Below are 22414 nucleotides of genomic sequence, written 5' to 3'. Positions count from 1 at the left end.
GAAACAAAAAAGACACCAAATAGCCAAAGCAATCTTGAGGGAAAAAAACGGAGCTGGAGGAATCAGGCTCCCTGACTTCAGACAATACTACAAAGCTACAGTAATCAAGATAATATGGTGCTGGCACAAAAACAGAAATATAGATAAACTGAATGGATAAAAAGCCCAAAGATAAACCCACACACCTATGGTCAACTAATCTATGACAAAGGAGGCAAGGATATACAATGGAGAAAAGACAGTCTCTTCAATAAGTGGTGCTGGGAAAACTGGACAGCTGCATGTAAAAGAATGAAATTAGAACACTCCCTAACACCATACACAAAAGTAAACTCAAAATGGATTAAAGACCTACATGTAAGACCAGACACTATAAAACTCTTAGAGGAAAACATAGGCAGAACACTCTATGACATAAATCACAGCAAGATCTTTTTTGACCCACCTCCTACAGTAATGGAAATAAAAACAAAAATAAACAAATGGGACCTAATGAAACTTAAAAGTTTTTGCACAGCAAAGGAAACTATAAACAAGACGAAAAGACAACCCTCAGAATGGGAGAAAGTATTTGCCAATGAATCAATGGACAAAGGATTAATCTCCAAAATATATAAACAGCTCATGCAGCTCAATATTAGAAAAACAAACAACCCAGTCAACAAAAGGGCAGAAGGCCTAAATAGACATTTCTCCAAAGAAGGCATACAGATGGCCAAGAGGCACATGAAAATCTGCTCAACATCACTAATTATTAGAGAAATGCAAATCTAAACTACAATGAGGTATCGCCTCATGCTGGTTAGAATGGGTCTCATCAGAAAATCTACAAACAACAAATGCTGGAGAGGGTGTGGAGAAAAGGGAACCCTCTTGCACTTTTGGTGGGAGTGTAAATTTATACAGTCACTATGGAGAACAGCATGGAGGTTCCTTGAAAAACTGAAAATAGAATTACCATATGACCCAGCAATCCCACTACTGGGCATATACCCAGAGAAAACCATAATTCAAAAAGACACATGCACCCCAATGTTCATTGCAGCACTATTTACAATAGCCAGGTCATGGAAGCAACCTAAATGCCCACTGACAGACGAATGGATAAAGAAGATGTGGTACATATATACAATGGAATATTACTCAGCCATAAAAAGCAACGGAATTGGGTCATCTGTAGAGACGTGGTTGGATCTAGAGACTGTCATACAGAGTGAAGTAAGTCAGAAAGAGAAAAACAAATATTGTATATTAACTCATGTATGTGGAGCCTAGAAAAATGGCACAGATGAACCGGTTTGCAGGGCAGAAATAGACACAGATGTAGAGAACAAACGTATGGACACCAAGGGGGGAAAGCTGTGGGGGGTGGGGGTGGGGGTGTGATGAATTGGGCGATTGGGATTGACATGCATACACTGATGTGTATAAAATAGATAACTAATAAAAAAAAAAAACCCTAAAAAAATCTTTTACATGGAACTCTTAAAACTCAATATTATAAAGAGAGTAAATTAAAATGTATGGGCAAACATCTGAACAGATGATATTCAAAAGAAGAAACACGAATGGCTAACAAGCATATCAAGCACATTCACTATGTTTGCTATTGGAAAAACACAAATTGAAACCTCAAATTAATGCCACCATACATCCATTAGAATGGATCAAATTAAAAATACCCACAATACCAAGTCCTGCAAGGATGAGGAGCAACTGGAACTCTCACACACACTAGTGAGAATTTAAACTACTACAGCAACTGTGGAAAATTGTTTGGCGCTTTTTTAAGAAGTTAAATATGCCCTTACTATTTGTCCCAGCAATTCATTTTTACGTATTTACGCAAGAGAAATAAAAACATAAACTTACAAAATACTTGTAAACAAATGTTTATGATAGCCTCAAACTGGAAACAAAATGTGTATCAACCAGCGAATGGATATAAAAATGTGGTGTATCCATATAATAGAACACTACTTAGCAATAAAAAGAATGAACTTCTGATACATATAACCAGTCTGCTTATTAAAAGAAGCCAATTGAAAGAGTGTACACCATATGATTCCACTGACGTAAAATATTAGAAAATGCAAACTAACTGATGGTGACATCAAGCAGATTGCTGGTGACCTGGGGCTAGGTGTAGAGAGGGCTAGACCAGCTAAGGTCTTTTGGGGGTGAGGGATACGCCTTGTCTATGGTAATAATATCTTGAGTGTGTATATATCTCAAGTCATCAAACCGTACCCTTTATATTGATGCAACTTACTGCACATAAATTATATTTCCATAAAGTTGAATTTTTAAAAAGCAAAGTTAAATGAAAAAAATCAAGATACAAAATTGAATACAACCTAAAATAACAACAATGCAAAAGACAAGTGACCACAGTAAGTGGGTAAGCAGGGAGTTAAAATGAAGACAGTACTTCTGTAACATTACAAGTGATGCTTTTCCTCTGTGCTCCAGCATTTGAAAATCATTTTATAATTTTAATCACTATTAATAGTAATAAAATTGAAAACACCACGGCAGAACACTAAGTCCTCTATGCTCTGATGGGAACACTCTTTGTTCCTGCATTGAGACAGAGGGGACAATTTGGCTGAATGAAATATTTGGAATGCTTTTTATACTGGTATGAGAAAGTTCTGTCACTATTGCTTTATGGATGAAAGAGCAGATAGGACCTCTGTCTCACATTAATGTATCCCTAAACTGAAGATTTTTCTCTGCTAGTTCTCTCAGGACTCTCAATGCCATGGATGCTATGTCGTACTGTCCTGATGCTCTGTTCCAGACGGAAGCCTTCATCCTCAAATCTGGGGTTAGTGCTGGCTGCTGAAGGCTCACAGTTGAGTCTCACGTGGAATTTATTGAGCCTCTCCTTGGGAATTGTCCTTAGCCAAAGAGAATTTCTTTGTTCAGGTTATAGTTCTTCCCCAGGAGCAGCCTGCAGACAGTGACTTGCTCCACTCTAGGGTATATGCCTCAGTTAATCCTGGACAAATTTCAAGAGCCATCCTAGCACCAGAGTTCCCATTGGGACTGGCTGATACCACTATTACAAGTTAATCACAGTTGACCTTCTAGCTCTAATTCTAACTTCCTTCATACCATCATATGTATCACTAGATCAGTCCTCGGTGAATTTCCTGCCTCAAATTCAGTATTCAGGGACTTCCCTGGTGGTCCAGTGGTTAAGACTTCGCCTTCCAATGCAGGGGGTGTGGGTTCGATTCCTGGTCGGGGAGCTGAGATCCCACATGCCTCGTGACCAAAAAACCAAAACATAAAACAGAAGCAATCTTGTAACAAATTCAGTAAAGACTTTTAAAAAATTCAGTATTCAGGGGTTTAAGTATCCCTATCTCAAAGACTGAGTCTCAGTGACTTTGACCTTAGACAGTGGGTACTAGTAGTAGTCTGATAACGAAGACTTTATAATGAGATCTTAAAATTGTATCACATCTGCTATGGTCTGAATGTCTCCCCTCTCCAAATTCATATTTTGAAATCCTAACCCCCAATGTGATGGTATTGGGAGGTGGGGCCTTTAGAAGGGGCTTAAGTCATGAGGGCAGGACCCTCATGGATGGGATTAGTGCCCTTATAAGAGAGACCCCAAAAAGCTCCCTTTCTCCTTCTATGTGTGAAGACCCAGCGAGAAGACACTGGCTATGAACCAGGAAGAGGGCCCTCAACCAACCACGCTGGCACCCTGATCTCAGACATCCAGCATCTAGAATTGTAAGAAATAGGTTTGTGCTGTTGATAAGGCACCGAGACTATGGTATTTTGTTGGATTAGCCAGAACGGACAAAGACAACGTCTCTTGCCAATTGTTTGGCCATCACTGGTACTAACTGGATTTTGGGTAGCCCCCAGTATGCTGTAGCCATGAAATTGCTAAAATGTCACTGGTGGTGAACAGGGATGGGCTAACAGTGGAGGACAATGCTCTGGCATGGGCAACATCTCCAGCACCTGAGAGGTAAGTGGGAGTCATAATAAAAAGAATAATGGCAGTAGATGACCCTTGCTAAATGCCATAGCTGTACTGGAGAAAGAGAAAGCGTTACTGATGACCACTTTAAGGAAAGTCTGACTGTCCTTTGGACATCTCTGGTAGCATAAAAATAGAAACGCTGTCTCCTGAAGCCAGAAAGATCCGGTCCAGGACTTAATTACAAGGGTAGTGAAGCTCTGCAGAAAGCTGATTTCTATCCGGCAATGCTGCTACCGCAGAGTCAGGGCCCTGGACAGAAAAGGGGTGGGGATGGGATCCTGAGACCTGGGATGGAGACTTCAGGGCCGATGCTCTACAGAACCTTGAAACCCCAAGTCCCCCTTCACTTCCTGAGCCTGCAGAATTGCCCCCGCCTTTACCTATTACAGCCCAGTGGTCTCCCCCTTTCATATCTGAAAGGTAACACAGAGGCCTCTGCTTTACAAGGCAACATGCTTTCCTTCAGAATCTACCTCACCTCACTCAGCTCCACCAGAGAATGCAAGGGGCACATCATCACTTAACCTGATAAGGAAAGAGCTGGGTCCCTAGAGACAGTAAGAGGCTACACCGGGGTCCACACTGGAGAACCAAACAAATAAAAAACCACCGCTGATTGGATGTGTTGCTGAGAAACAGAAGGCTTGTAATACTTCCTCCTCACCCCCGGAGGCCGCCTTAAAGATCAAAGTGGGCTCTGGGGAAAAAAAACAGCAACGGAAGACCCAAGATTGCTGATGACAATAAAATGCAACAGGTAGTGAAGCTGTTACAGGCGACGAACCCCCCTCAAGAGCTCTGTAAAACACAGAGGTTCAAGGTGTTTGAGGGCTGGTGGTCTGCTTACAGGCGGGAAAACATTGTGCGCTCCTTTAGTGACAGGAAAATAAGAGTAAGATGAATGATGCATTTCAGTGTCAGAGTAAAGGGGCTGGACGGCTACATTAGAAGTGTGAGGGCACTGAAAAAATAGTTTAAATAATTAAATTAAAAATGTTTTCATGATATGCCTGGGAATATTACAGGAAACTCGGTGGTGGTGGGTTTCATGGACACTGGTTAAGGTGGAAGAAGAAAGAGAGCGTGCAACTGCTGTCCTCGCCTTATGTCGGCGCAGGCAGCGGATGAGTGTGAAGTCTGGTCCTCATCAGAATGCACACGTGTATGTAATTCACTAATATTTACGACAGTTTTGTTCACCGGTGGTGATAGAGTATCGCTCGGTAAGCCACTGAGGAAGGGTATTTTCTGTTTTAAAAATTCACAACTTCAGGAAAGCACAAGGAAAAATTTACGATCACCTTTCTCCTTTTAAGAGACAACTTGCGGAAATTAACTCAACTGAAATGATTTTCTTTAGCAATCCGAAAAGTTTAACAGGTTCTGTCAGCAAGTTTACAAACCAGGCAGATTCAGCAGACTAATCTGGCGGTTTTGGGGTAAAGCAGAACATAATTTCAACATCGGCTTTGCCAATTACTGGCTCTGATACCTGGGGTACCTTGTTTAATGGCTCCGAGCCGCAGCTTTCTCCTTGTGAATACGTGGGCATTGCCTAGTGTCATTTTAATAATTTAATGAGTAAATTGGGATAAACCACCTGACGGAATGTGGCTTATTGAATAGCAGTTGTTTTTATTAACCAAGTGAATTGAATCAACATGATTTCCAATCTCTTCATATTGTATAAAAAAATCTATATTAGCTTAAATCTGATCTAATAGGTGTCTGTTGAAGTTTGTATGTATGTCTTTTTAAAAAAACTGTGATTTTTAAATATGTGAATGAGAAAGTCCTAAATCTTCTGTAGAGAAAGTAAAGGTAAAACACGTAGATTGAGAGCCTCCAATGTTTAGAAGACCGTGCTTTTTACCCACTCCTACCGGATCGTATACATAACAGGAGAACTCAGAAGTTCATAATAAAGAAATACAAGAAATATTATACATGTTTGCTACTAGTTACTATCCGGAATCAGACGGGACTATCCAGAGGCACATTAACTTACGTGCTTCCTGACTATATTTCTAAGTAGTTTTCATAGGAGTGAGTATATAAACGACTAGTCAATGAGATGTAAGTTAAATAAGGGAGCAAATATTTGCTCACAGAAATGCTCATCAAAGATTCTTTTTTCTGATTTTATACAGAAATGAAAATTATAAACAATGTTGAATATATTGTAGTAAATTCACTTAATATACTATATGAAATCTATTAAAGCTACTGTAGAAGGAATGGACATTTCTGCAAAATCATTTATACAATATAATACCACCAAAATAAACATGTAACTCCATGTTTGACATTTTTGGAATTTTATGTCAGAATGTTATGAGTGTTTATCTTTAGGCCACGTAGTTACGTCTTTCTTCATATCTAGGTTTTCACATCAATAGATATCTTTTCTTTAATTAAGAATATGTTATGATTAATAAGAATAAAAGAAAATATACATTCATCTGTTGTGCATATGAAGTTTCTCCCCTTTTCAACACACGGAGAGTGAAAAGTTGCTCTCTTAGGAGATTTTTTTCCCCTGTAAAATATTTATAAGGTTTCTCCTCTTTGCAGAGTCTCCAATGAGTCTATATAAATTTGTTCATAAAGATGTAAAATGATCATCATCAATCATGGAATTTCTCTCTGCTGTGAGTTCTTTGACCTTGAGGGTATGATCGCAAACAAAACCTTCTTTTTAAAATTTATTTTATTGAAGTATAGTTGATTTACAATGTTGTGTTCGCTTCTGCTGTACAGCAAAGTGATTCAGTTATATATTATATATGTTCTTTGTCATAGTCTTTTCCATTACGGTTTATCACAGGATATTGAATATAGTTCCCTGTGCTATACAGTAGAACCTTGTTTTTTATCAATTCTAGATACACTAGTTTGCATCTGCTAATCCCAAATTCCCAATCCATCCCTTCCCCACCCCCCTCTCTCTTGGCAACCGCAAGTCTGTTCTCTTTGTGAGTCTGTTTCTGTTCCATAAATAAATTTATTTGTGTCATACTTTAGAGTCCACATATAAGTGATATCATATGGTATTTATCTTTCTCTGTCTGACTTACTTCACTTAGTATGATAATCTCTAGGTCCATCCATGTTGCTGCAAATGGCATTATTTCCTTCTTTTTTATGGCAGAGTAATATTCTATTGTGTACATACACTACATCCTCTTTATCCATTCATCTGTTGATGGACACTTAGGTTGCTCCCATGTCTTGGCTATTGTCAATAGTGCTGCTGTGAACACAGGGGTGCATTTATCTTTTTGAAACATAGTTTTGTCGCAAATAGAACCTTTTATCCCAGTTATCACATTTGTAAGTTTGTTCTCTCCATAGGGTCTTGGATCGTTACCAAATCCTGATCTTTATATATGTTTTTCTCTTTATGAAGCATTTACAGAACGTATTTCTCAAGGTTCCTTTCATGCTTTCATGGGTCCCATGCTCCCATTTTTAATGTGAAATGTATGATAGCTGCTGGACCCACGGGGCTGCTGTTCTGCTGCGAATCTCGGCTGCCCGTTATGAGGAATGCGCTAGCCAAGGTGTCACAGGGAGGCTTAGGTGATGAAAGAGGCTGATGTGACACTGTTTCTGTGCACCTCTTCTTTCAAACATGTTCTAATTAACAAAATGGCATCGGGTTATTAAATGCCCCATGAGAAGTCATCATTCCCTGGGACTTATGAAGCATAAATACTTGAGCTTTTCAATTCTGTCGGCTCCTTCCGTGAAGACACATTCCCTTCCTCTAGTTTCTGGAAATGTGAGGAGATAACAGTCTCCACCGGGGGAGCCAGGAAAGTCTTGCTGCTATTGCCTCTTGGAGGGTTCTCGTGGGAGTGTCAAAACGTGGTTCTTAGCTCTCCCATCTTTGGCTTTAAGATACCTAAGTGGTCATTTTTTTAGGCAGTCCTGACCATAACACAGATCAACACGTTCCAAAAAGCTAAATCTGGGTCCCAGGGGATTTGATTTCCAGAGTAGTTTTCACTCAAATTTTATAAAGATCAATCATCACCTCTGTCCTGCTTTGTGACAAAGTGACCTGCTCTCCTCTGCTTTCTGAGAACTCTAAATCTTTCCATTCCTCACCAGTAAGAGGCTGGTTGGATCTGTAATTTCACTAACATGTGAGTGAAAGCCACAGTCCGCAAGAGTGTAAACTCTTGTGGGGAAAAGAGCCAAAAAAAAAAAAAAAAAAAAAAAAAATTCCAATAAGCATTCTTTTCAAGAAAGCACTCTGATAGCAGTCCCCAGAAACTGAAAATATTCAGAAGCCAAGGCAAAACAAAACAAACAACTGTGTCCCTACCCTGATTTAGTCTCAGGTGTATTTACTGTGTACTATTAAACATCTTTTTAATTAGACCCCACAATGATAATTTAAGGTATGCTAAGTTATCTGTTGGTACTTTTAGGACATGTTTTATAGTGCAATAAATAGAGATAAAAATGTGGCTCATAAGTTCCACATAGCTTGTACCTAATCATAATGAAGTGTACTATACACACTCCAAAACGTATTCTAAAGATATTTAATTCTTCATCCATGTTAGACTGTGTCACTTACAAGGAAATTCTAATAAAATTTCAAAATGCATAAATGTGTCTTCTTTCATAAATGTACTGAAAATTTGCCTAAACAGAGAGGAGAGATGAGAATAAACTTACAGTGTACACTGTGAATAAACCTTGTACAACATTCTGCTATTTTCCAAATTTATGTTGTCATAAGCTGTTAGTCCTTACCCAATTAAGCAACATACATAGGATTGGTAAAGTTTGCAAAGAGGCAATATATATATATCATCAACAGGAATTTTATGTGGTAAAAATGTATTATTGAGTGTTTCACGTTAAAACGAAACCAATAGCTGTGTTTTTACGGCTGGAAGGTCCATTTTGACGTAACACGCCAGGTATCTACTAGGAATCTGTTTCCCTCGGGAGATGAGAACTGGTCAAAGAATGAATTAAATAAATTAAAATGAATTAAAAGTCGGGATCTCACATTCCAGTCCTTTCTCAGTGACTAACTGGCTGTGAGACATTTGAACATTCCCTGTCTTATAAGGTCTAGGTTTCTTCTCTGTAGAATGAGTAGTTTTGACTATTCTAGTTCTAAAGTCTTTCAGCATTTTGTCTATTTGAAGCACATTTGCATCTCTAGTGTGTAGAACAAGGTCTAATTGAATTGAAGTAATTCAATAGACTAATTCTGTACTAGATTCAATAAATCTAGTACAGAATGCACAGAAAAGCACCAGGTGCTGAAAATAAAGCTTACCAAAAGCACACATTGTACAGGATCTTGCATTATTTACCAAATAGTGTTGGTCAAAGATTCCAGCCTAAAAATTCTATGAGTCCAAATAGTCAGAATTGGAATCAATCTAAACGTTTGCCTTGGGAAACTTGAATGATTTCAGATCACGATTTTTCCTGTTTAAAATTTCACTTGCATATTCTTGGGTAATTATACATTTTCTTTAGTGAAACAGTTTACAGCTCTTTCAATTCCCTGAACTGCCTCAAATATCTTAATTATTATTATAGCCTTAGTATATCTTTTTTCATAGGTACACTAAAAGGTAAATTTCATCCCGATTTTAAAAAGGTCTGGGGACTTCCTTGGTGGTCCAGTGGTAAAGAATCCACTCTGCAATGCAGGGGACGCAGGTTCGATCCCTGGTCAGGGAACTAAGATCCCACATGCCATGGGGCAACTAAGCCTGTGTGCCACAACTACTGAGCCCACGCGCCCTGGCTTGCGCGCCACAACTAGAAAGGGGAAAACCCACACACCACAACTAGAGAGAAGCCCATGCTCCGCAACGAAGAGCCCACATGCCGCAACTAAGACCCAATGAAGCCAAAAATAAATAAAATAAAATAAATAATAAATAACTCTTTAAAAAACTAAAAAGGTCAGTCCAATTCCTCTACCAATTACCTTAAATATAAAGTTGGCTAGCATTTCTTTCCTAAGAGTTGGTTCTGTGTTCAAGATGATATAAAGTGTTCTGTTTTTATTACGGATTAAGTATAATCATGAGGCTAGTGTTTAGGCTTGACTTTAGAAGTTTCTAAAATTTGGCCCTGATTTACCTAGGATCACCTACTAGGCACCTACCTTGTTCAGACTTGCATGAAACTCTCTGAGAGGGAAAGAAAATGAACTAATATTTACTGTGTCCATAGTATAAGATAATATACCCTGGAGCCTAAACACCAGAAGCTTCCAAATAGGCCTTGCCAACGAGGATTTACCTTCTCATGATCACTCATTTTTAGTCCCTCTTTACATAAAGAATTATTTGCTACAGTATTAGCAAGTGATACCAGTTCACATTGTGATTTCTATCCTACTGTGTGATGGTCTCTTCCCAGAATTCCAAGCAGAAAGTGGAGAACAAGATTCCCTTGACTTTGAACCCCTGAAATGTACCTGGGGTTCCTAATCCTCCTGAAACCCACTGGGGCCTTTCAAGCAGGAGTGACTGCGGGAGCCCAGGTCTCACACCACCCTCCACACCCCCAAGCTTTCTTCTCTCAGACCTTTTCAGACCTCCTCACACCAGCCCGAAATCAAGAAGGGATTTTACACGAACCTCCTGAGAAGGGAGAGAAAACTGGCCTTTTTCATATTTTCCATCTTACTAATGTTCTGGATTGTAGTAAAACCTTCTACAATCAGTTCACCAAATTACTCTCTTGGTATTTAGATACCAGACTTGAGAGTTCACTTCTCTGATGTTTTATATGGTGGTGGTCTGTCTTATGAGCTTTTAAAAGTCCACTGAAAAAGTTAAAGCTGAAAAGTGACTTCTCTGCCCTTGGCAAAGGGTTCTGTCTTTCCCACAAACCAATGAAGAATGGTAATACTTTGTGAATTTTACCCATGTATCTTACATTTTCCAGAAAGTCCTTGTTTCACAAACTCTGATATGCTTCTCTCAATAACAATATTTATTCATTAATCAGCCAATAATTACTGAGAAACGATTAGGTGTTAGGCATTTCTAAATCCTGGGTTATGATAGAGAATAAAATATACGCAATATAAAACATTAAAAAATTAACCAAGCAATAAAAATCTACACAAACCCAAAAAGTCCTAAAGATTTTAAGCATGTAAGAGTCCACATATTAAGACAAATAGTTGCCTTGTGGTGACCAATAATTAAAACCCTAGACTATAAAATTCCATGATTTCAGTGTCACACTGACATAATCAAGAAGAGATTTCACATTTATATATTAGGCTAATCATTGCCAAAATTACTGTGCCCTCCCCAGCCATCCGCATTCCCCATGCTCTTATGGGAGGTTTGTGTATAACCCCTGTTAACCAACACTGGCCTCATTTCCACTACTTAAATATATACTGGTAGGATTTCCCTCTATATGTGTGGTATTTCCTCGTCACACTGAATCCTGTATAAAAGTTTCATGGGAGGACCAAAGAGGATCATTCTCTTCATGTATTCTGTGTATATTGCTAATACAGATCTATTTAGGACATTCATTTTTTGTGTACTCTTCTTTACCAGCTGTGAAAAAGAACAATTACTCATTCATGAAGAATAGCCATATTTGATCATTAAGTCCTTCCCCAAATCTACTATCGTGAATTATTTCTTAACTTATAATAGGACTCCCATATTTTAAAGTTAACAGCATACTCATAAAATATGGAAAAGAACAATATAAAACAAAAGTAAATGCAGTTTCAGAAAGACCTGCGAGCGTTACTCTTTTTTCTAGCATTTCTGGATGCCTCTTGCTTCATACAAGTGATGGGAGGTTTGGTAAAATTTAGTTTCCTTTCAAAAATAGAATTTACTTTTTTCTATTACAAGGCTTTTAAGAAAGAGAAGACAAGAGCTAAAATGACCTTTTCATTTCCCTTTCATGGACATTCTTAGTTACATATCTAAATAATATTTCCCACTCTCCAGGGAGTATATAGGATCGTGACTCCCAAAACAGATGGAGTGTTCCCCCTATGTGTTCCAAAGATTTTTATTTAAAGTATACAGTTCATAGCCAAGCAACTCCCTCTTAAAATCCAGAGTCTGTCTGAACTGTCCATTTAGTAGCAAGTATAGCTTGCATGGTATTATCCTGACAATCATTCTATGTATTTTATTAACCATTAATCATGGAAGGTGGAAAATGGAGGATACAAAAAAGGGGTGAAAGTGGGAAGAGTTAATAACAGAAAAAGAAAACTGAAGCAGTTATTCTCAGGTCTTCCTTATAGGAATTCTGTATTATGTCTGCCTTATTTAAATATGTGCAGGTCAATGACAAAATGTGTCATGAAGCCTAATAATCTTAGTAGAGAACAATAAACAAGAGCCTCTCGATAGCTGCTTAACCTGTCACTTCTAAGCACAGATTCTCTGGAAACTACTGTTGAAAGTGGCAGAGGGAACCTGAGCTACATTAAAACAAAAACGATGCCAAGGGGGAGGGGGAAAGAGAGGGAAGGAGTTTGGGAGTAGCAGAGGCAAACTACTATATATAGAATGGATAAACAACAAGGTTCTATATAGAACCTGTATAGCACAGGGAACTATATTCCATTTCCTATGACAAACCATAACAGAAAAGAATATAAAAAAGAATGTGTGTGTGTGTGTGTGTGTGTACATACACACACATACACGCATAACTGAGTGAGTCACTTTGCTGTATAGCAGAAATTAACACAACATTGTAAATTAACTATACTTCAATAAAACTGAAGGAAAAAAAAAAAAAAAAAAAGAAGGGAATTCCCTGGCTGTCCAGTGGTTAGGACTCGGTGCTTTCACTGCCGAGGGCGCAGGTTCAATCCTTGGTCGGGGAACTAAGATCCCACAAGCCACACAGTGCAGCCAAAGAAAAAAAAAAGAAAAAAAGAAAAGAAGAGAAAGGGAATCATTGCTTGGAAGTAAAATCACTAGGCACGACCAGCTGGAACATCCCAAAACGCCTGTTACGCTTCCCATCGGATGAGTAAGTTTATGAGTCAGGTCATCACTGTTACTTAGGAAACCTTTTCTTAACGTCGTCTCTAGAAAAGTTGCCCATTTGCACTAATGTTCAGAAAGGCATCTATTAAAACAGTCCCTAAAGACAGTTTGCTGTCCCAGAGATATAAAACGTGGAAAGGCCGTTGTTTTTCCTCTATAATCACGTGATTTGACAACCTTAATTCTTCAGATACGAAGGGATTTCTTATTCTTAAAATAAGGGCATACTTGTTTTCGAGTCGCATGCATAAAATTGGTGTCACAGATGACTGTGAATGTACATGCTGAATGTGTATTTCTGAGTCATGCTATCCCAGTCTTTTCCTGAAATTGCAATTGGAAACAGTCCTTTTATGGCTCATTTTTATGGCTAAAACTGAATGAAATTCAGTTATCACAAAAATAGTCAGTGAGTTTCAATTTTTTGTGTCCTGTCACTTTTTGAATTTGGAGCACCTCCCATCCACTCTCAAGCTATTGTGTTGTCTACATCAATCGTATTGGTGTGCTCGCACAGTTGTGAAACGTCTCCATGAATTCGTAACTAGCTAAGAGTCCCAGCTGAGCACTTACAAGCAGGGGGACAAAATTAAAGATGGGTTATTGCTCATCTCGCCAAACTCTTTCCCTTCCATTGTTTGGTTTCTGTTGAGAGTCTGTGATGGACAGAAGACACATCACCTGTTGCCAGAAAGAACAGACCCGTCAACCCTCCCTTTACTCACATGACCTTTAAACAAATTGTGAAGAGAAAAGTCGATGAGTAGATTTAATAAGAACTTGGAGAGATAGTTCTCTGTTAAACTCACAGACGTTACTTTTAACCAGTAATTTACAGGGGCATTTTGTTTGAATAATTGATTATGATTTGGCTTTTACATTCATAGATTGGCTAATGGCTGGTTGTTTACGGCTTATTCACAAATTGTGCAGTGATTCCAGTCTACAAAGGAAAAAGTCTATGGTATGTGTACTCAAATCACGCTATTTTCACTTATGAATTTAGGTTTGATGTTTGTATAATTAGCTTTGCTAACTCCTTAGCAACTAAAAATGTTTTCCTGAATACATTCTATTCATCTCAGAGATGGGTACAAGGGCTGCAGAGAACCCAAGAGACTGGAAATCACAGACTTTGCCAAATGATCATCACATGTGATTTTCATTTTCAACATCCTTCTGGGATAGTATGTCTCTATTATATGGTTATTGGTAGAAATCATTGTTATGGTGTTGAAGAAAGATGAACCAATTCAAACTTTATACATATTCTGAACCACAACTTCCTTGGGGAAATAAACTACTCTTGCTACAAAGACATTTTGGGCATTGATGTAATAAATGAAGCAGTGCTAATGGCATGTTGGCACTGACCGCCATGGATACTCTCCTCAACCAAACTAGCCCTGGACTCCTCTGAGCCCTTTTAGATGAGCTGCCGTCCTCAGGAACATCCTCAAGAGGCCAAGTTCAGCAAGATTCTTGCTAAGTCAGTTTACGCAGAATCCACCCTATCCCCAATATTTCCTTTCAGTAATTTTCTAGCCACTGACTCCACACTGCTTTTTAGCTATAAATCCCCACTTTCCCTTGTTGAATTTGGAGTTGAACCTAATCTCCCTTCTCTACTACAAAACCCCATTGCACTGGTCCCTACACCTGTGAAGATAGTCTATCTACTGTTTTAACAAGTATTGCAAATTTTTTTTTAATTTGACAATGCCTCTTTGTAATTTACTTTTGCATGTTGCATGTGAGTACAAAACCTTGACATTTAAAAAATTGATAGAAATAAACTCAAAGTTACTTTAACTTCTATGGTATAACATTTCTCTGTGAATTATTTTCTGGAACATTTACAAAGGATACCAAACATCTTTTTAAGAATGTGAAGTTTCTTCCAAATGATCAGGTAGAGGACAAAATCATCTGTTTCTTCAACAAGTATTTATCATTTACTTATGCTAGGGGCTATGGGTGCAAAAATAAAAATAACATATGGTCCTTGCCTGCAGAGGGCCTCAAACTTTGTGATGGACAAAACAGATGATGATAAAATATGCTAAGGGTATTGTTAGAGAGATGCTCAGGGTTTAAGGGGAGTAGAGAAAAGGAGAGAACGCAATTCAGACTGAGGAATGGAGAAAAAAGAGAAATTTTCTAGAAATGATCCAGGGCTAAATCCTTAAAAAGAGAATACATAGGTGATGGGTAGACCAAAAACAGGTGGGTTAGCATTCCAGTAAGAGTGGACCCTGTTGTAGGGTCCTTCTCAATCTTGGGAGAAAACTACAAATCACCGGTTAATGGAGAAGGGAAGAGATGCCAGGTCACCCAGCTCCTGCTACGTCATGCTAAGGAACATGGCTTTTAGATACTTTTTTTAAAAAATCATTTTGTTTTATCTTTATTTAATTTTGACCATGAGATAGTTGCATACTTAAGGTAGATTTTCTAATGGTTATACAGGGCACAAGCCTGGAGGCACGGAGTCTGACCATTTCCGTCAGTATATTCCAGTAGAACAAAATAACAAGGATGAGAAGCTGACCATGGGCACTAAAAGTAGAGATAAAGAACAAAGGATGGAGTTGAGATATATTTAGAATGTGACACCGCAGAATCCTGTAATTAAACTGATAAGAACAGATACTACACTTAAGCTTAGCCAAAAGGCCAAGAAGTTTCTGTCTTCTACCTCAGCCGAAGACCAGAAAATTATTTTCTGGAAAAGGCAGATCTTAGGATCCCTGGACTTTAATACTTCAGGCCTAACTGAGGGTAGTACATTCATTTTGAAAGCAGCAAAATTAAGTAAATGTTTATACATGGAATCTTGAGACTCCCAACTTCTTCCTCTAATTGAATTCTAGAATGTAAGCCTCATATTTTCAAACTGTTAGTTTAAGATTAGGGGTGCCTTTTATTTACATTGAAGTGATGGCAAATTGTGAAGGGGCAGAAAGCAAAGTGGAAGTCTGGACATTTATATTCTTTAATTCAAGGTGTAAGACAGTTTTCATTTGGTATGACTCAATATATTAAACTGTATTCATATTCATGATTGCACTAAATGATTTTACAAGTACGCAGATGAAACAACGTTTTGCAACTGTTGGAATTTGGAAGCGGTTTCCAAAGACTCAAAGAAGCTCTTGGGTTTTGAATGAGTTCTGAGTGATCTCAGTAAGTACTCGTAAATAACCTTGGTGGGTGTCCCTGGAATGTCTCGTGTAATCAAGCATGAAGAAATCTTGAGTGTTGTCTAGAATTCTTTTATCTTTACAGCAATTCCACAACAAAGATGTGCTTATAAAGCTTCTCAACAGAGACAGCCAGTGGCAGTACCCACTTCCCCTGTTTTTTCAGATGCAGGTGGAGTCATGAGGATCATTAGTGTCTCATCTAATTGACGGTCAAGAAGGAAAATGTGGCGGCGACCTTGTACACAATTGTCTTTCTGGGGAGAAAATAGCCTAACATTTGAGAAAGATACAAAATGAATGGCTCCTTTAGTTTTTAATGATCGACTCTAATATATAACTTATTAACTATGGGAACCCCCTAATTCATGAAGATATCCAATTTGGGTGATTTGAGTTCAAAAGAGTAGAGCATCAACCAGATGGTCCAGTCCAACTCCATGTTTGCAGTGTAACTATTTTTTCAGAGAATTATCTTAGGACAAAAGAGAAAGGAATAAATGCTGTATCTCATTAGACAGCATCACTATGGAAACCTGTATTGATGAACCTTATTCTTCACCTGTGATTAGTAAGAGTGAAGTCCCACATCTACTCCTCCACTTCAATTTCCTTCCTATTTCTATCATAGCAGATGACCTCAAATCTGGCTGGGTATGTGTAGATAAGTAGGTAGTAAAGATTATTAGCTTAGTATTTGAAGCCAACAGTGGAACACATTTGATTGAATGCCAAGATATGTGTGTGTGTGTGTGTGTGTGTATGTGTGTGTGTAGTATGAGACGGGTGTCTGTTTTTTGAGTTAGCTGCAGAAATGCTCCACATCTCTACTTTCAAGCCACATTCTGGCAGACGGTGTACTCCAAATACGCTCACCACCACAACCCCTGACCTACAAGTTCTTCTGTAGTGTCTTACTGCCATTCCTGTGCCTTCTGAACCTGGGCAAATCCTGTGACCCACAGACTATGAACAAAGTGGCCGTCTGCCAAATGCAGGTGAGACAAGAGGGCAGGGGGCAGGGCACAGCCTTTGAGGGTACGGCATAAACTAGTCAGAGCAAGCCAGGCCCAAGATGGCAGAAAGTTTGACTTCCAGTAGACCTTGAGCCTCCATATACACTCATTATAATACACTAGCATCTAAATGACACACCCACAGGCATCATGACATAAAAGTGGGCAGTGGTGCAATTCCTGGAAACCCCTGCCTCTTCTCCAAGATAGTTGGAATAATCCTCCCACTTGTTAGCCTATGAAGTTAACCAGCCCATGGGACTTCCCTGGTGGCGCAGTGGTTCAGACTCTATGCTCCCGATGCAGGGGGCCCGGGTTCGATCTCTGGCCAGGGAACTAGATCCCACATGCATGCCACAACTAAGAGTTCACATGTCATAACTAAGGAGCTGGCGAGCTGCAACTAAGGAGCCCACGATCCACAACTAAGGAGCCCGCCTGCAACAACTAAGACCCGGCACAACCAAATAAATAAATAAATAAAATTTTTTTTTAAAAAATTGCCCAGCCCATTAAAAACTAACCACCCTGAACCCTGGGGCCTCTCACCTTCTGAGATGGCCCACACTCTATGGAGTGTGTATCACCCTGAATAAACCTGTTTTCACTCTACTTTGGCTCGCTCTTGAATTCTTCCCTGTGTGAAGCCAAGGACCCTCACTTGGATGTCCGTCCCAAGGACTCTCCCAAGACCTGGGAAGTAACCATCTCTCACACCCCAATTTTCCTGCAACAGAGGGATAGTCCTCTACAGCAGTGGCCCCCAACCATTTTGGCACCAGGGACCGGTTTAGTGGAAGAGAATTTTTCCAGGGACTGGGGAGGGGGATGGTTTTAGGATGACTCAAGCACATTACATTTATTGTGCACTTTATTTCTATTATTATTACATTGTAATATATAATGAAATAATTATACAACTCACCATAATGTTGACAGGAGGTGGAGCTCAAGCAGTAATGCAAGCAATGGGGAGCGTTTGTAAATACAGATGAAGCTTCACTCACTTGCCATTCACCTCCTTCTCTGCAGCCTGGTTCCTAACAGACCACGGACCAAAAACGGTCTGTGGCATGGGGGTTGGGGACCCCCTGCTCTACAGAACTGGAAGTTTCTTCCTATTCCTGCCTCACACTTACCCTTCACTTTTTTTCTCCTAAATGCAGCCATCATGCTATAAGAGGTCCATGTCTTCAGAGAGAAGACAGTGTAGACGCTTGGGTTGGATGCCCCAGTGAACTCTCTGCACCGACTGACATCCATGTGAGTGAGCCACTGGGACACCCAGTCTTGTCCAGCCTTTGGATGAAGTAGTCCCAACTACTTGACTACAACTACAGGAACCTGAAGCAAGAACCACCTAGCTCAGGACAGTGTACCCACAGTACCACGAGAGATGGTAAATTGTCTTATGTTATGTTTGGCATTATTTTCTATGACACACCAGAATAACTGCTGAGGGGATAGCTGATATTTTTGGAACATCTCCCTAAATTTGAATAAGGTGCCCATATTCTAAGTAGTGCCTTTCCAAGATAGAGTCCAAAAACACACATTTCTTAGTTTGCTTGTGGTTAGGATACAGACTTGAGATGCTGATTCACAGATGCCTACAGGCCTCAGTGTACAGGTGGGCAACTGTAGGAAAAAGACTCCGTGGGAAGAATTGACTCTGCTGGTAGGAATGGCAGCTGTGAACATGCTGAAGATTTCAAAGGTGGACTAATAAAGCAGTAAGGTTACAGGATTGACAATGGTTTGCACGTTAGGACATAGCAGGAGACCTATGGTTTAATGGTATGGTTTTGAGCATTATCCCTGCAATTTTATCCTTAAGTATGTTTCTTTGGCCATCCCAACAATTCTATGATTCATGTAAGAACCTCTTAAAATGCATTTTCTACTTAAACAACTTTGAATGCATTCCTTTTTTTTTTTTGAAGTTAGAAAAAATGGTGCATGCATGACCCAGCCTGGCAACTTGAAAAAAGCTTGTGTATGCCAAGACTTCTAATGGTCACCAAGAGCACAGTTAACAGAAATTCTAGTGAATGACGTTACATCATTCTGGCCTGCAGATTAAGAAAAATGCAGCTTGAAACAGCGCTTACATCACATCTGGACTTCTCTCTCCAGACGGTGTCAAAGCTCGTTACCTCAAGTGGGGAGTCAAGCACAGTGTACCATGACTCTCCCAGTGGTTCTAAATGTGATTCCAGCATCAGCATCACCCGGAAATTTGTGAAACGTACAAATTCTCAAGTCCCAATCCAGACTTCCTGACACTCTTGAATTGGAGCCCAGCAGTCTGTTTATCAAACCCACCAGGTGATTTTGATGCATGCTTAACTTTAACAACACTATTTTACGGATACCTTTCACAGGTCCTCTTTAAAAAGAAATGAATTAGTGTGATATGGCTTATTCTAAGAGAATCCATATTGAATGAAGCATAGTGGTGTTACTTCATCTGGGTTTTCACAGACTCAATAATAACGTTTCCTCGGAGGTCACTGACAATATTTTAAGCAATCTAATTTGCAAATTTCTAACTCCCTATCATGTAAATTAACTGGGTTAAGTGTGCTCTTAGGAATTCTTCAACCATCTTGGGTTTCTTTTCCTTTGTAGAAGTTAATCTCCTGGGACTTCCCTGGTGGTCCAGTGGTTAAGACTCCGTGCTCCCAATGCAGGGGGCACGGGTTTGATCCCTGGTCAAGGAACTAAGATCCCACATGCTGCACAGTGCGGCCAAAAAATTAAAAAAAAAAAAAAAAAGAATGCTTTATAAAAAAACAAAAAAAAACCCCAGTTTATCTCCTGCATTTAGTTCAGAGTGTGTCAATCCCAGAGTGTATCTTGGAAGCTGTTTTTATCATCTCTGTGAATTCATAGCTCTTCTTTTATACTTAATAGTTCATAAATAGTTCCGCTTAATAACAAAGCCTACTTAGTCTTGTTACAAATAACCACATTTTTTTCTGTAAGGTTTACTTCCTTTTACTCATGGACTGCAAATGAGACATACTCATAACGCTCTTCCTTCACGAAGCTGCATGATTCTTTAAATGTTTCCTGCCCTTGTCAGTTCAGCATTTCATATGCTCAGCTCTGCTACTCTTAACTCATTATTGACTGGGGGATTTTTGTAGAAACTAACGCCTGTGGCCAGCGATTTTTATTTTAGCTGGCCAAAAAATTAATTCTGTTCTTTCACTAACACTTTGTGGGTTATTACATTCAGTAATTACACCTAACATACCTGTAAAGTCTTCTAATTTTCATGAAATATTGTCTTCAATCCACTCTTGTGTAGAAGCAAAAGAGCATTCTCCAGCACCGTGTTTCATTTTCACTTTCCGTATCAGCATCAATCACTAAGGTTTTTTTGTGTTTTTGTTTGGTCTAATATTCACATCGTCTGAATCAGAACTATATTGTGAAGAACTGTCATCTTCTGAGACACTCGTATATATGTCGCTTGGACAATCAGAGAAAGTATCTGCATAAAATTCACCGAAAAATTCTTCTTCACTCAAAATTTTGCGATGCGTCATTTTTGAAAATTTTATGTTTATAATATACACAAGGTTGCAACAAAAACCTAACAGAGCAAAATGTGAATTATAACGACAATCATAAGTTGTATAATGAAACCTTCATCAGTTTTAAGCTCTAACAACTTCACATGGTGATGTTACTTGTATCACTCTCTAAAAACGTATTGATACATCTCTGGTCAGTAACAAAAGACATATTAATGTGTCTCCAGTCAATCATGTGTTAAGCTACCTTGATTTTCCAAGTCTCGATTACCTTATATGTAAATGGTGTGCTTGTGTTCCTCAGACAAGGACCTTGTGAAATTCACATTAAACAGTATATCCAAAAACATCCGTAAACTAAAGAGTTCTACATCAAACAGAGATTTAGTCAATAGGACAAAACATAGATTGACTTGATTAGAATCTAAAACACAAATTCTTTAATCAATAAGATTAAAGAAATCAATACTGACCAAGATACCTTTTATTTTGTAAAAGTGTTCAGTATAATATGTTTAGACATATTTTAAGTACTCTGCCTAGGAGGACCGCAATTAAGAGAATCTGAATTCAGAGGTACCTCCAGATATGAGGATTTCATGTACTATGGCTGGTTGGTGGGTGAGGCCATTTTAATCAAGTGTGTCTGTTACCCACCCCCTCTCCCAAATGAGCTACTAGAGAAAGTAAATAAGATCATTCATGCTATTAGTAAGCTGATAGGAGATGAACATGTCCTTCAGGTCAGGCAGACATGGCTTTACATCCTGACGCTATACCCTATTCTTTGTGTGTAATCTGGGGAGTACACAGCAACTTCTCTGTACCCAGGTTTTGTTCTTTTTAGAGCAAGAAAAATACTATCTAGTAGTCATCAAAGTCTGACAAACAATGCGCCAAACATACATCTACCTTGCTTTTTAAATAAACTGCCCATCTCTATTTTAGGAGATACTGGGGGGATGGCTCAGCGTTTGCTCTAAATGTGATCATCTGAATTTATGTCTGTCTGATATGCCAAGAATGCATGCTGTCCATGGCATCAGCCAACTGATCCCTGACAGGTTCAGCTCTCTGGATCACTTACTTGCTGTCGCTAGTATCCCCTCCTGTCTCATCAGCAAGAGGATTGCCTGCTTATTCATCAGAATTCTTTCCATTGCAAGAAACCCTATTCTCCCTGGTTTATGGAAAAAATGAAATAAAATAAAATCTATAGACCTAATTTGAGGCATCCCTTCCTCCCCATCTTTGGCTTCTTTCCTTGGTGTGAATTTACTCCTGGCAGGCTCTTTCTACACCGCCCTCAGCATCCCCATGCCTGCCTCTTATCAGCCAGCAACTTGCTTGGAAAGGAAGACCTTCTTTCTTATTAGCTCAAAATTATAGGCCTCTCTCATTGGTTCAGAATTACCTTGTAAACTTAGTATGGTCAATCTTTGTGTCCGAAGTCTGGGTCAGATGTTCCCTTCTAGGACTGAAGGGAAAGGGTCAAACACAAGCCAACTACATAGACTGAGAGTGGGAAAAGGTGGGTTTTAAAAGAAAGCCGACTTAACAGAAAAGCAGGGAATGACTGACCGGGAGGGAGAAA

At 39.1% G+C, this 22414-nt stretch overlaps 1 pseudogene; it reads right to left on the bottom strand.

Annotated features, from left to right (window-relative positions):
- Positions 1-15636: 15636 nt before the first annotated feature.
- Positions 15637-15744, bottom strand: LOC133081492 (U2 spliceosomal RNA; annotated as a pseudogene).
- Between the last annotated feature and the right edge of the window lie 6670 nt (positions 15745-22414).

The sequence above is a fragment of the Eubalaena glacialis genome, chromosome 20, assembly GCF_028564815.1.
Source record: "Eubalaena glacialis isolate mEubGla1 chromosome 20, mEubGla1.1.hap2.+ XY, whole genome shotgun sequence".
Taxonomy (NCBI): Eukaryota; Metazoa; Chordata; class Mammalia; order Artiodactyla; family Balaenidae; genus Eubalaena; species Eubalaena glacialis.
The sequence above is the reverse complement of the archived record's forward strand: the minus strand, read 5'-3'. Positions and strand labels throughout refer to the sequence as shown.